Source organism: Amblyraja radiata, chromosome 19 (genome assembly GCF_010909765.2).
Source record: "Amblyraja radiata isolate CabotCenter1 chromosome 19, sAmbRad1.1.pri, whole genome shotgun sequence".
Taxonomy (NCBI): domain Eukaryota; kingdom Metazoa; phylum Chordata; class Chondrichthyes; order Rajiformes; family Rajidae; genus Amblyraja; species Amblyraja radiata.
In genome coordinates, this window is record NC_045974.1 from 24,181,065 (window position 1) to 24,194,288 (window position 13,224).

A 13,224-nucleotide genomic window follows, 5' to 3' on the forward strand; every position below is an offset into this window, starting at 1 on the left:
CCAACTCGCAGGCGCGGCAAGAGAGAGAGGGGGGATAGAGAGAGCGGGACACAGAGAGCGACACAGAGGCACAGAGAGGGACACAGAAGCACAGAGGGGCACATACAGGGGGACACAGAAGGACAGAGAGGGACAGAGGCAGAGGGGTGGATACAGAGGCAGAGAGAGGGACACAGAGGCAGAGGGGTGGATACAGAGGCAGAGAGAGGGACACAGAGGCAGAGAGGGGGATAGAGAGGAAGAGAGGTACACAGAGACACACTAGAAGGACACAGAGAGGGGCACAGAGAGGGAGACAAAGGGAGACAGAGAGGCACAGAGGGACAGACAGGCACAGAGGCAGATGGATGGACACAGAAGCAGAGAGAGGGACAGAGGCGGAGATGGGGACAGAGGCGGAGAGGGGGACAGAGAGGAAGAGAGGGGGACACAGAGGAAGAGAGGGGGACACAGAGGAAGAGAGGGACGCAGAGACACACAGGGGGACACAGAGAGGGACACAGACAGGGACACAGTGAGGGACACAGAGGCAGAGGGAGGGACAGAGGCAGAGAGAGGAGCGGAGGGAGAGGGAGAATGAGGGGGGCAGAGAGGGAGAGGGGGGAGAGGGATCGGGGGGGAAGAGTTTGAGGGGTTGGGGGGGGGGGCGCGTCGTCAGAGGTGAGGGCTGGTTCTTGGACGCAATAATGACTCGCTCCCTCGCTGCAAGAAGACAGCGTGTTTTTTTTCAAAGGCCTTGCGAGCAATGTGACTGGCAGCGCGTGCTATTAGTAGCGGGAGGGAGGGGGAGGGGGCGGGGGAGGCTCCCGGCTGCAGGCTGCAGGATTCAGGCTTCAAGGCCCGAGTAGGAAAGGAGGAAATGAGCGGGCAGCGGAGAGCTCGTCAACCAAAGGACTTCAGCGGCCTCAATCGAGACTCCGGGGGTGGGGGAAGGGGTCGTCACAGAGGAGGGCTGATTCCTGAACTCTCCCGTAGGCGGTTGCCAGCTGCAGGATTCAGGGCCCGAGTGGGTGGGGAGTGGTCGTGGGGAAAGGTGGGGGAAGAGGAGGAGGAAGGGAGCGGGGAGTGGGGAGCGTAACTGGCTGCGCATTGAAAGTCTGCGCAGCTGGTCACGAGCAACAAAGGCATTGTGATGTCAGCAGCTGGCCTGCGGCGATATTTGGAAAAAACAGTCAGTTTGGTGAACAATTTTAGTGAAAATATCGGGAAATAATTGACCAAATTTACAGGAGTGGATTTCTAAAATCATAAGGTAAATCGCTACTGAAATATGTAAAACTTTCCCCGTTTCGGCGTCTGGTTTTCGAGGAGATACGTTTCAAAGGAGAAATGACACCCACACACCCACACAGAGTTTTAATAAGTACTAGACTAAGTGGGACCCGTTGGGTCCCATGTTCACACGGAAGGGCTGGTCCCCAAACACAACATTTCAAGCACGGTGTAAAGCCACCAAATTTAAATGCAGTTTCCTACCATTTCAAGCAGGGTGCAAGGCCACATAATTCAAGTGCAGTTTCATACCATTTCATGCAGGGTGCAACGCCATCAAGTTCAAATGCAGTTTCATACCATTTCCAGCAGGGTGAAACCACCATAAAACCACATAAAACACCACAAAACCATATAAAAAACACATATAAACCACATAAAAAACACACTCACAGTTCAGTAGACATTCAGCGTGTTCAATTGATTCACAGATCAGACAGAGAGTCGTGACCTCTCGCTCCCCCATCTTGCAGAGACTGAGCCAGGGATTATAAAACACTTCTGGGTTTTATAGTCCCTCCCCCCTTCCACCGGAAGAGGCGTGGCGTTCATGGCGTGATTGACAAGAGAATCTCAACATTTTTTAAACATTAATAAGTCTTTTATTTTTCATTGATGGGAAAAATCCTCTTGTCCTGCGCAGCGGAGGGGGACTCTGAGTAAGATGGCCAAAAAGTGAGTGGTGCCGTTTTTTCTAAAATCAATATGCAGTGCAAACAGGAAGTGGTCAAGATGAGACTTTTAATTATATAGATAATTATTTCACAAGAACACAATAGAAGGTGTAGGCCCCCATTCAATAACATTTTCCACCTCGAACAATGAAAGGCCTGGATACAGTGGATGTGGAGAGGATGTTTCCACGAGAGGGAGAGTCTTGGACTAGAGAGCACAGCCTCAGAATAAAAGGACGTACCTTTAGAAAGGAGGTGAGGAGGAATCTCTTAAGTCAGAGGTTGGTGAATCTGTGGAATTCATTGATTAGTAAGGGTGTCTAAGGTTACAGTGAGAAGGCAGGAGAATGAGGTTGAGAGGGAAGATAGATCAGCCATAATTGATTGGCAGAGTAGACTCGATGGACCGAATGGCCTAATTCTGCTCCATGTGCTGTTTGTGTGGAGTTTGTACATTCTCCCTGTGACTGTGTGGATTTTCTCCGGCTGCTCCAGTTTCCTCCCACATTCCAAAGACGTGCGGGTTTGTAGGTTAATTGGCATCTGTAAATTGTCCCTACTGCGTAGGATAAAACTAGTGTATGGGTGATCGCTGGTCAGCAAAGGCTCGGTGGTGCCTGTTTTCACAATGTTACTCTAAACTAAATTTCAAGCTGTTGTCTCCCTCTGCCACCATCCCACCACTGAAGATTGGTGTATGATCCCTTGATTTTCCCTTCCTGGAGCCACCAATCAGCTACTTAGTCTTGCTAATGTTGAGAGCAAGATAGTTGTCTGGCAACACTTAAGCAGATTGTCCTTCAAAATGGTCTAAACCTCCCTTGATCAATCCTGTTTTGCTACTGTTTGCTGGCCTAAGTATGAAATTCACTGATAACTTCTGCAAAGAATTTACAACTGTATCTTCTAGGAGCCTGCTGACATAACCAAGACAGTTGATTAGAAGACACAAGTTGTAACAGCGTGTGAAAGAAAACTGGCCTCCTCACTAAACATTACTTTTAGTAATGTCTTCTTAAAGGTTATCAATTGTAAGCCTATTCACTTAGTGGCTACAATGTTATTTCTTATTATGCAAAATAAATCACTGTTCAATACTTTCAAATGTGTATTTTGAACAACTTGTTCTTCAGATTAGTTCCTATGATGACTGATCCATCACAGGAGCAGAGATTGAGTGGACCAAGCCTGTATTTTCTCGAGTTCAAGAGTATGAGAGGTGGTCGCATTGAAAACTTATTTGTGACATTTTTCATAGCTCCACAGGCTGAACCCAGGGAGGATTTGTCTCCTTGCTGAGGGTCTAGAACTAAGAGTCATGGTCTCAGAATAAGGGGAAGGTTTTTTAACGCAGAGATGAGGAGAACTTTCTTCATTCAGAGGTGCTGAATCTTTGGAATATTCTACTCCAATGAGTTCTGGAATTCCCCCAACATCGTCAATGAATTCATTCTTTTATGCAGAGTAGGGGAATTAAAAACAAGATGACATATATTTAAGGTGAAAGGGGTAGGGATTAATACATTATCACTCAGAGGGTGGTGGGTATGTGGAACGAGCTGCAGATGCTGGTTTAAACCAAAGATAGATATAAATTGCTGGAGTAACTCAGCGGGACAGGTAGTATCTCTGGAGAGACGTTTCAAGTCGAGACCTTTCCTCTGTCTGAGTCAAGTACAATAGATAAAGGGAAAGATAGAGAATGCAGAATATAGTCCTCAACATTACAGCACAACATTTCCAGACATGTATATTGAGGTAAAGTGAAAAGCATCATTTTGCATGCTATCCAATCAGAGCAGATACCTACTGTAAGTTCATATGTTATAGGAGCCGAATTAGGCCTTTCGGCCCATCAAGTCTACTACGCCATTCAATCATGGCTGATCTATCTTTCCCTCTCAACCCCATTCTCCTGCCTTCTCCCCATAACCCCTGACACCCGTACTAATCAAGAATCTGTCAATCCCCTCCTTAAAAATATCCATTGACTTGGCCTCTACAGTCTTCTGTAGCATACTACACATAAATACAAAGCCAAACTGAAATATAATAAGTAAAGTGAAGGGAAAGATAGAGGGTGCAGAATATAGTTCTCAGCATTACAGCGCAACACTTCCAGACATTAAGTCAAATGTCTGTAATGAGGTAGAGGAGAATTGGTCTGTACCCTAATTAATAGAAAGACCGTTCAGAAACTGTCCTTGTGTGAGACATGATCTGCACGCTGCGATTGCACTGTTTTAATCAATCTCCAGGAAAAAAAAAGCCAATAATTTACCACTCAATATTAAGCAATTACTTACATAATTTATATTTCCTTTAATATAGTGAAAGACTGCTGGGTGCTCACAGGAGTCACATCAGGGTTATTGGCTGAAACACCTTGTAGAATGGTTTCCTGAATACCACGGGTACAGTTGAAACACAAATGAATCAACTTCCATGCAGTCTCCTTAGCAGCACCTACACCACACTTGGGTCAGAGAGCTCCGAGTTGAAATCCGACTCCAGATTCTACAACTAGATATCGATGTTTATAAATAAGGGAAGATAGACTCAAAAAGCTGGAGTAACTCAGCGGGACAGGCAGCAGCTATGGAGAGAAGGAATGGGCGATGTTTTGGGTCGAGACCCTTCTTCAGACTGGGTTGCCCATTTCAGGCAAAGAGGCAAAATCTTTACCTTCGAGGATCATGAAAGTTTGAAACTTCCTTCCTCGAAGGTTTATGGAAGCAGTCTGAAGCAATGTTAAGGATAAATTCTTAATAAGAAAAAGATAATAGGTGATAGATGAATAGGAGAATGAAGTTGAGGCTACAGAGTCGTGCAGCGTAGGTTCACCAGGTTAATTCCTGGGATGGCAGGACGACATATGATGAAAGAATGGATCGACTGAGCTTGTATTCACAGGAATTTAGAAGGATGAGAGGGCATCATACAGAATCATATAAAATTCTTAAGGGATTGAACAGGTTAGATGCAGGAAAAATGTTTCAGATGTTGGGGGAGTCCAGAACCAGGGGTCACATTTTAAGAATAAGGGAGGTAGGCCTTTTAGGGTTGAGGTAAGGAAAAACGTCACCCAGAGAGCTGTGAATCTGTGGAATTCTCTGCCACAAAAGGCAGTGGAGGCCAATTCACTTGATGTTTTCAAGAGAGAGTTAGATTTAGCTCTTAGGGCTAAAGGAATCAAGGGATATGGGCGAAAAGCAGGAACGGGGTACTGATTTTAAATGATCAGCCATGATCATATTGAATGGTGGTGCTGGTTCGAAGGCCGAATGGCCTACTGCACCTATTTTTCTGTTTCTATATGCAAAAAAGTAATGATGATAAAGGAAACAGACCAATATTAGCTGTATGTTAGATGAAAACGAGTTACAAACATTGAGACTCAACAAGACGACTTTGAACCTGATACGACTTGGGTGGGGGAGGGATGGAGAAAGAAGGTATGCAAGGGTTCCTTGAAGTTAGAGGTCAATATTCATACCGCTGGTTTGTAAGCTGCCCAAGCAAAATGAGATGCTGGTCCTCCAATTTGTGTTTGGCCTCACTCTGACAATGGAGGCCTAGGACAGAAAGGTCAGTGTGGGAATGGGAAGGAGAATTAAAGTGTTTGTCAAGTAGACAGGCAGACTGAGCGAAGGTGTTCAGCGAAACGATCGCCCAGTCTACATCTGGTCTCGCCGATTTATAAGAGTCCACACCCAGATACAGTAGATGGGGTTGGAGGAGGTGCAATGTGAACCTCTGCCTAACCTGAAAGGACTGTCGGGGTCCTTGGATGGAGTCGAGGGGGGAGGTAAGGGGACAGGTGTTGCATCTCCTGTGGTTGCTAAGAACGGTCTCTGCGGAAAGCAGAAAGGGGTGGAGATGGGAAGATGTGGCCAGCAGTGGGAGCCCGATGGAGGTGGGGAAAGTGTTGTAGGATTATATGCTATATGCGACGGCTGATGGGGTGGAAGGTGAGGACAAGGGGGACCGTCCTTGTTAAGAATGGGGGGAAAGGGAGCAAGAGTGGAGCTGCGTGATATAGAGACCCTAGTGAGAGCCTCATCTATAATGGAAGAGGGAAACCCCCGTTTCCTAAAGAATGAGGACATCTAGTATGGAAAACCTCATCCTGGGCGCAGATGCGGCATAGATGGAGGAATTGGGAGTAGGGGATAGAGTCTTTACAGGAAGCAGGATGGGAAGAAGTGTAGTCTAGATAGATATGGGAGTCAGTAGGTTTGTAGTAGATGTCGGTCAATAGTCTGTCTCCTGTGATGGAGACGGTGAGATCCAGAAATGGTAGGGAGATGTCAGAGATGGTCCAAGTGAATTTGAGTGTAGGATGGAAATTAGTCGTGAAGTTGATGAAGTCAGTGAGTTCTGCATGGGTGCAGGAGGCAGCACCGATGTAGTCGTTAATGCAGCAGAGGTAGAGTTCGGGGATAGGGCCAGGGTACACCTGGAACGGGGATTGTTCGACATACCCGACAAAGAGGCATGCATAACTGGGGCCCATGCAAGTGCCCATAGCTAAGCCTTGGACTTGGAGGAAGTATGAGGAGTCGATGGAGAAGTTGTTGAGGGTAAGTACCAGCTCTGCTAGGCAGAGGAGAGTATTAGTAGATGGAATTTGGCTGGTTCTGCAGTCGAGGAACAAACGGAGTGCTTTAAGACCTTCCTGGTGGGGGATGGAGGTGTAGAGTCACTGGAGATCCATTGTAAACATGATGGAGTGGGGGCCTGGAAAACTGAAGTCGTTGAAGAGATGAAGAGTGTGTGAGATGTCTTGGACATAGGTAGGGAGTGATTGGACCAGGGGGATAGGATGGAGCTATGTGGAAAAAGGTGACATTTCGGGTAGAGACCCTTCTTCAGACTGAGAGTCAGGGGAGAGGGAGACTAGAGATATTGGAAGGCAAGGCGTGAAAACGAATGATCAAAGCGGACATTAAACTCGTGACTCTTAGGACTTTTGAATAGGTATGTTACAATACTTACCTTCAGCTGGGCTGCAATTCTGCCGCTGGCAGTGTGCGCGATTTTGGCGCCTTTGAGGGGGGGGGGGGGGGGTCGGGGTTAAAACGCGTTTTTTTTCCTACCTTGTCCTGGATTATATTTGGTTGGAGTGCAAGCTTTTGCTGAAGAATCGTTCCGACTGCCGTTCTGTGTATATATATTTTTTAAATCGCCCGACTCGTTCAGCGCTGGAGTCATTTTAAAATCAGCTTCTAAAGCCATCAACGGCGACAACGGGGACGGATTTCATGTAGGTGACAGGTAAAAGAAAGCTGTTTATTTTTATGTTTTAAAGTGGTCCTTAAGATGTCTTTAGTTCACATTTTAAGTTGCGAAATGGTGATTTAGTCCCCATACCAACTGGCAGTGTTTTTCATGCTGATATGGGGGTCCAAATCACTGCAAACCGCAACGTTTCAAATGGTCGGTTCCAGAAAAAACACTCGCCAGTTGACTTAAATGGCCATTAATTTACAGGTATTAAACATTAAATTCCTTCCATTTGGCCTATAAATCCATGACAATGAGATTTTAAAATTATGTTATATTGTGAATTCTTGTGTGAATGTTATTTGGACACTTAGGCTATTTAAAAATGTTAATCTATTCTTAAGAAATTGATAGATGTTTAGATCTAGTAATTGAATTTTGTAATTAGCTACAATTAGGTAACTAACTAATTATATGCTTTAATTTCAAGTCATCTAAGTAAGATTGTTTCATATTTGTTTCAGAATGCTTCAATCTATAATAACTGAAAATTTCTTTTAGTTCTCTTAATTTTTAAGAAAGTTATGGCCATTTGACTGTCCTCGATCACAGCTTTTGTATTAAGTCAATGGAAACGCAACAGGGAACAAGATGCTAATTTCCGAGTATGAAAATGGCCATAACTTTTTTAATACTGAAGATATGAAAGTGAATTAGGTGACAAATTAAACTTCTGTTTATGCTTTATCTGATGGGATAAATTACAGACATGATTTTTAAAATCTCAAAATGTTGTAACATTGCTACTCATAGGATCCTTGAGCATTTGCCCACGCATTGTTGCTGCACATAATTAATTCTTAAGAATAAAATTGCGAACTATGCAACTCGGATCTATCCGTATCATAAATTGATTGCAAGTATATAAACTTTGTTGGAAGAAGTAAAGGGCAGGGCTCACCTGGAGGCTTTCTTTCCTGGGCCTCTCGCTGTCCCCGACACCGGAGCATCGGCCGTTACCATGGCAACCGTCTCCCGGGCTGGTTGCTAAGGTCAATGATCGGGACAGCAATGACCCGGAAGCAAATGTAGAAGACAAAGGTGAAAATCCAGATTTTTAATTTTTTTGCGTGAAACGAAATATTTATGACTTTGCCTCGGAAAACTGTAAGGCTTTACAGTGCAACAATTATAATAACAGTGAAGCGCTTCATCTTGGAGACGGGTTGGTCGCCAATCAGGGCGAGCCACGCTCTCGACGTAGGTGCTGGTACATGGAGGGCGCTGATTGGCCGAGGAGCGTCGGCCGCGCGCGGGCATTGGGGCGCGGGCTTTTGCGTGGGGCGCTGTGATTGGCCGAGCCCTCGCCCCGCCCCCTCCCCCCCCCGCCCGCCCGCTTTATTGGCCGAACGGCGCCGGGCGGCCGCATTGTGGGCGGCGGGCGGAGCGGAGACAGGTGGCCGCGTGTGTTTGTCTCCGTCTCTGTGTCCGGGCTCGAGCAGCGTCTTACTCAAGTGAGCCAGAGTACCTTCCGAGGTGGGAAGGACGACGACGATAATGATGAAGACCAAGCAAACCTGGTTCCTGGCGCTGATGTGCGCGCTGTTGGCTTTCGGTGAGTCGTGGCGGGTGCCGTTTCTGGAACCTTGCACTGTTTTAATCAATCTCCAGGAAAAAAAAAGCCAATAATTTACCACTCAATATTAAGCAATTACTTACATAATTTATATTTCCTTTAATATAGTGAAAGACTGCTGGGTGCTCACAGGAGTCACATCAGGGTTATTGGCTGAAACACCTTGTAGAATGGTTTCCTGAATACCACGGGTACAGTTGAAACACAAATGAATCAACTTCCATGCAGTCTCCTTAGCAGCACCTACACCACACTTGGGTCAGAGAGCTCCGAGTTGAAATCCGACTCCAGATTCTACAACTAGATATCGATGTTTATAAATAAGGGAAGATAGACTCAAAAAGCTGGAGTAACTCAGCGGGACAGGCAGCAGCTATGGAGAGAAGGAATGGGCGATGTTTTGGGTCGAGACCCTTCTTCAGACTGGGTTGCCCATTTCAGGCAAAGAGGCAAAATCTTTACCTTCGAGGATCATGAAAGTTTGAAACTTCCTTCCTCGAAGGTTTATGGAAGCAGTCTGAAGCAATGTTAAGGATAAATTCTTAATAAGAAAAAGATAATAGGTGATAGATGAATAGGAGAATGAAGTTGAGGCTACAGAGTCGTGCAGCGTAGGTTCACCAGGTTAATTCCTGGGATGGCAGGACGACATATGATGAAAGAATGGATCGACTGAGCTTGTATTCACAGGAATTTAGAAGGATGAGAGGGCATCATACAGAATCATATAAAATTCTTAAGGGATTGAACAGGTTAGATGCAGGAAAAATGTTTCAGATGTTGGGGGAGTCCAGAACCAGGGGTCACATTTTAAGAATAAGGGAGGTAGGCCTTTTAGGGTTGAGGTAAGGAAAAACGTCACCCAGAGAGCTGTGAATCTGTGGAATTCTCTGCCACAAAAGGCAGTGGAGGCCAATTCACTTGATGTTTTCAAGAGAGAGTTAGATTTAGCTCTTAGGGCTAAAGGAATCAAGGGATATGGGCGAAAAGCAGGAACGGGGTACTGATTTTAAATGATCAGCCATGATCATATTGAATGGTGGTGCTGGTTCGAAGGCCGAATGGCCTACTGCACCTATTTTTCTGTTTCTATATGCAAAAAAGTAATGATGATAAAGGAAACAGACCAATATTAGCTGTATGTTAGATGAAAACGAGTTACAAACATTGAGACTCAACAAGACGACTTTGAACCTGATACGACTTGGGTGGGGGAGGGATGGAGAAAGAAGGTATGCAAGGGTTCCTTGAAGTTAGAGGTCAATATTCATACCGCTGGTTTGTAAGCTGCCCAAGCAAAATGAGATGCTGGTCCTCCAATTTGTGTTTGGCCTCACTCTGACAATGGAGGCCTAGGACAGAAAGGTCAGTGTGGGAATGGGAAGGAGAATTAAAGTGTTTGTCAAGTAGACAGGCAGACTGAGCGAAGGTGTTCAGCGAAACGATCGCCCAGTCTACATCTGGTCTCGCCGATTTATAAGAGTCCACACCCAGATACAGTAGATGGGGTTGGAGGAGGTGCAATGTGAACCTCTGCCTAACCTGAAAGGACTGTCGGGGTCCTTGGATGGAGTCGAGGGGGGAGGTAAGGGGACAGGTGTTGCATCTCCTGTGGTTGCTAAGAACGGTCTCTGCGGAAAGCAGAAAGGGGTGGAGATGGGAAGATGTGGCCAGCAGTGGGAGCCCGATGGAGGTGGGGAAAGTGTTGTAGGATTATATGCTATATGCGACGGCTGATGGGGTGGAAGGTGAGGACAAGGGGGACCGTCCTTGTTAAGAATGGGGGGAAAGGGAGCAAGAGTGGAGCTGCGTGATATAGAGACCCTAGTGAGAGCCTCATCTATAATGGAAGAGGGAAACCCCCGTTTCCTAAAGAATGAGGACATCTAGTATGGAAAACCTCATCCTGGGCGCAGATGCGGCATAGATGGAGGAATTGGGAGTAGGGGATAGAGTCTTTACAGGAAGCAGGATGGGAAGAAGTGTAGTCTAGATAGATATGGGAGTCAGTAGGTTTGTAGTAGATGTCGGTCAATAGTCTGTCTCCTGTGATGGAGACGGTGAGATCCAGAAATGGTAGGGAGATGTCAGAGATGGTCCAAGTGAATTTGAGTGTAGGATGGAAATTAGTCGTGAAGTTGATGAAGTCAGTGAGTTCTGCATGGGTGCAGGAGGCAGCACCGATGTAGTCGTTAATGCAGCAGAGGTAGAGTTCGGGGATAGGGCCAGGGTACACCTGGAACGGGGATTGTTCGACATACCCGACAAAGAGGCATGCATAACTGGGGCCCATGCAAGTGCCCATAGCTAAGCCTTGGACTTGGAGGAAGTATGAGGAGTCGATGGAGAAGTTGTTGAGGGTAAGTACCAGCTCTGCTAGGCAGAGGAGAGTATTAGTAGATGGAATTTGGCTGGTTCTGCAGTCGAGGAACAAACGGAGTGCTTTAAGACCTTCCTGGTGGGGGATGGAGGTGTAGAGTCACTGGAGATCCATTGTAAACATGATGGAGTGGGGGCCTGGAAAACTGAAGTCGTTGAAGAGATGAAGAGTGTGTGAGATGTCTTGGACATAGGTAGGGAGTGATTGGACCAGGGGGATAGGATGGAGCTATGTGGAAAAAGGTGACATTTCGGGTAGAGACCCTTCTTCAGACTGAGAGTCAGGGGAGAGGGAGACTAGAGATATTGGAAGGCAAGGCGTGAAAACGAATGATCAAAGCGGACATTAAACTCGTGACTCTTAGGACTTTTGAATAGGTATGTTACAATACTTACCTTCAGCTGGGCTGCAATTCTGCCGCTGGCAGTGTGCGCGATTTTGGCGCCTTTGAGGGGGGGGGGGGGGGGGGGGTCGGGGTTAAAACGCGTTTTTTTTTCCTACCTTGTCCTGGATTATATTTGGTTGGAGTGCAAGCTTTTGCTGAAGAATCGTTCCGACTGCCGTTCTGTGTATATATATTTTTTAAATCGCCCGACTCGTTCAGCGCTGGAGTCATTTTAAAATCAGCTTCTAAAGCCATCAACGGCGACAACGGGGACGGATTTCATGTAGGTGACAGGTAAAAGAAAGCTGTTTATTTTTATGTTTTAAAGTGGTCCTTAAGATGTCTTTAGTTCACATTTTAAGTTGCGAAATGGTGATTTAGTCCCCATACCAACTGGCAGTGTTTTTCATGCTGATATGGGGGTCCAAATCACTGCAAACCGCAACGTTTCAAATGGTCGGTTCCAGAAAAAACACTCGCCAGTTGACTTAAATGGCCATTAATTTACAGGTATTAAACATTAAATTCCTTCCATTTGGCCTATAAATCCATGACAATGAGATTTTAAAATTATGTTATATTGTGAATTCTTGTGTGAATGTTATTTGGACACTTAGGCTATTTAAAAATGTTAATCTATTCTTAAGAAATTGATAGATGTTTAGATCTAGTAATTGAATTTTGTAATTAGCTACAATTAGGTAACTAACTAATTATATGCTTTAATTTCAAGTCATCTAAGTAAGATTGTTTCATATTTGTTTCAGAATGCTTCAATCTATAATAACTGAAAATTTCTTTTAGTTCTCTTAATTTTTAAGAAAGTTATGGCCATTTGACTGTCCTCGATCACAGCTTTTGTATTAAGTCAATGGAAACGCAACAGGGAACAAGATGCTAATTTCCGAGTATGAAAATGGCCATAACTTTTTTAATACTGAAGATATGAAAGTGAATTAGGTGACAAATTAAACTTCTGTTTATGCTTTATCTGATGGGATAAATTACAGACATGATTTTTAAAATCTCAAAATGTTGTAACATTGCTACTCATAGGATCCTTGAGCATTTGCCCACGCATTGTTGCTGCACATAATTAATTCTTAAGAATAAAATTGCGAACTATGCAACTCGGATCTATCCGTATCATAAATTGATTGCAAGTATATAAACTTTGTTGGAAGAAGTAAAGGGCAGGGCTCACCTGGAGGCTTTCTTTCCTGGGCCTCTCGCTGTCCCCGACACCGGAGCATCGGCCGTTACCATGGCAACCGTCTCCCGGGCTGGTTGCTAAGGTCAATGATCGGGACAGCAATGACCCGGAAGCAAATGTAGAAGACAAAGGTGAAAATCCAGATTTTTAATTTTTTTGCGTGAAACGAAATATTTATGACTTTGCCTCGGAAAACTGTAAGGCTTTACAGTGCAACAATTATAATAACAGTGAAGCGCTTCATCTTGGAGACGGGTTGGTCGCCAATCAGGGCGAGCCACGCTCTCGACGTAGGTGCTGGTACATGGAGGGCGCTGATTGGCCGAGGAGCGTCGGCCGCGCGCGGGCATTGGGGCGCGGGCTTTTGCGTGGGGCGCTGTGATTGGCCGAGCCCTCGCCCCGCCCCCTCCCCCCCCCGCCCGCCCCCGTTATTGGCCG

The 13,224-nt window shown here is 45.6% G+C and overlaps 1 protein-coding gene across 1 annotated transcript in view; it reads right to left on the reverse strand.

Moving 5' to 3' along the window:
• Positions 1–8,377, reverse strand: part of LOC116984018 (tetratricopeptide repeat protein 41-like) — a 34,685-nt gene extending 26,308 nt beyond the window's left edge. Inside the window, exon 1 of the mRNA XM_033038048.1 lies at positions 8,134–8,377. The gene's annotated coding sequence lies outside the window, so the exon portion shown is untranslated. The remainder of the gene's footprint in view (positions 1–8,133) is intronic.
• Between the last annotated feature and the right edge of the window lie 4,847 nt (positions 8,378–13,224).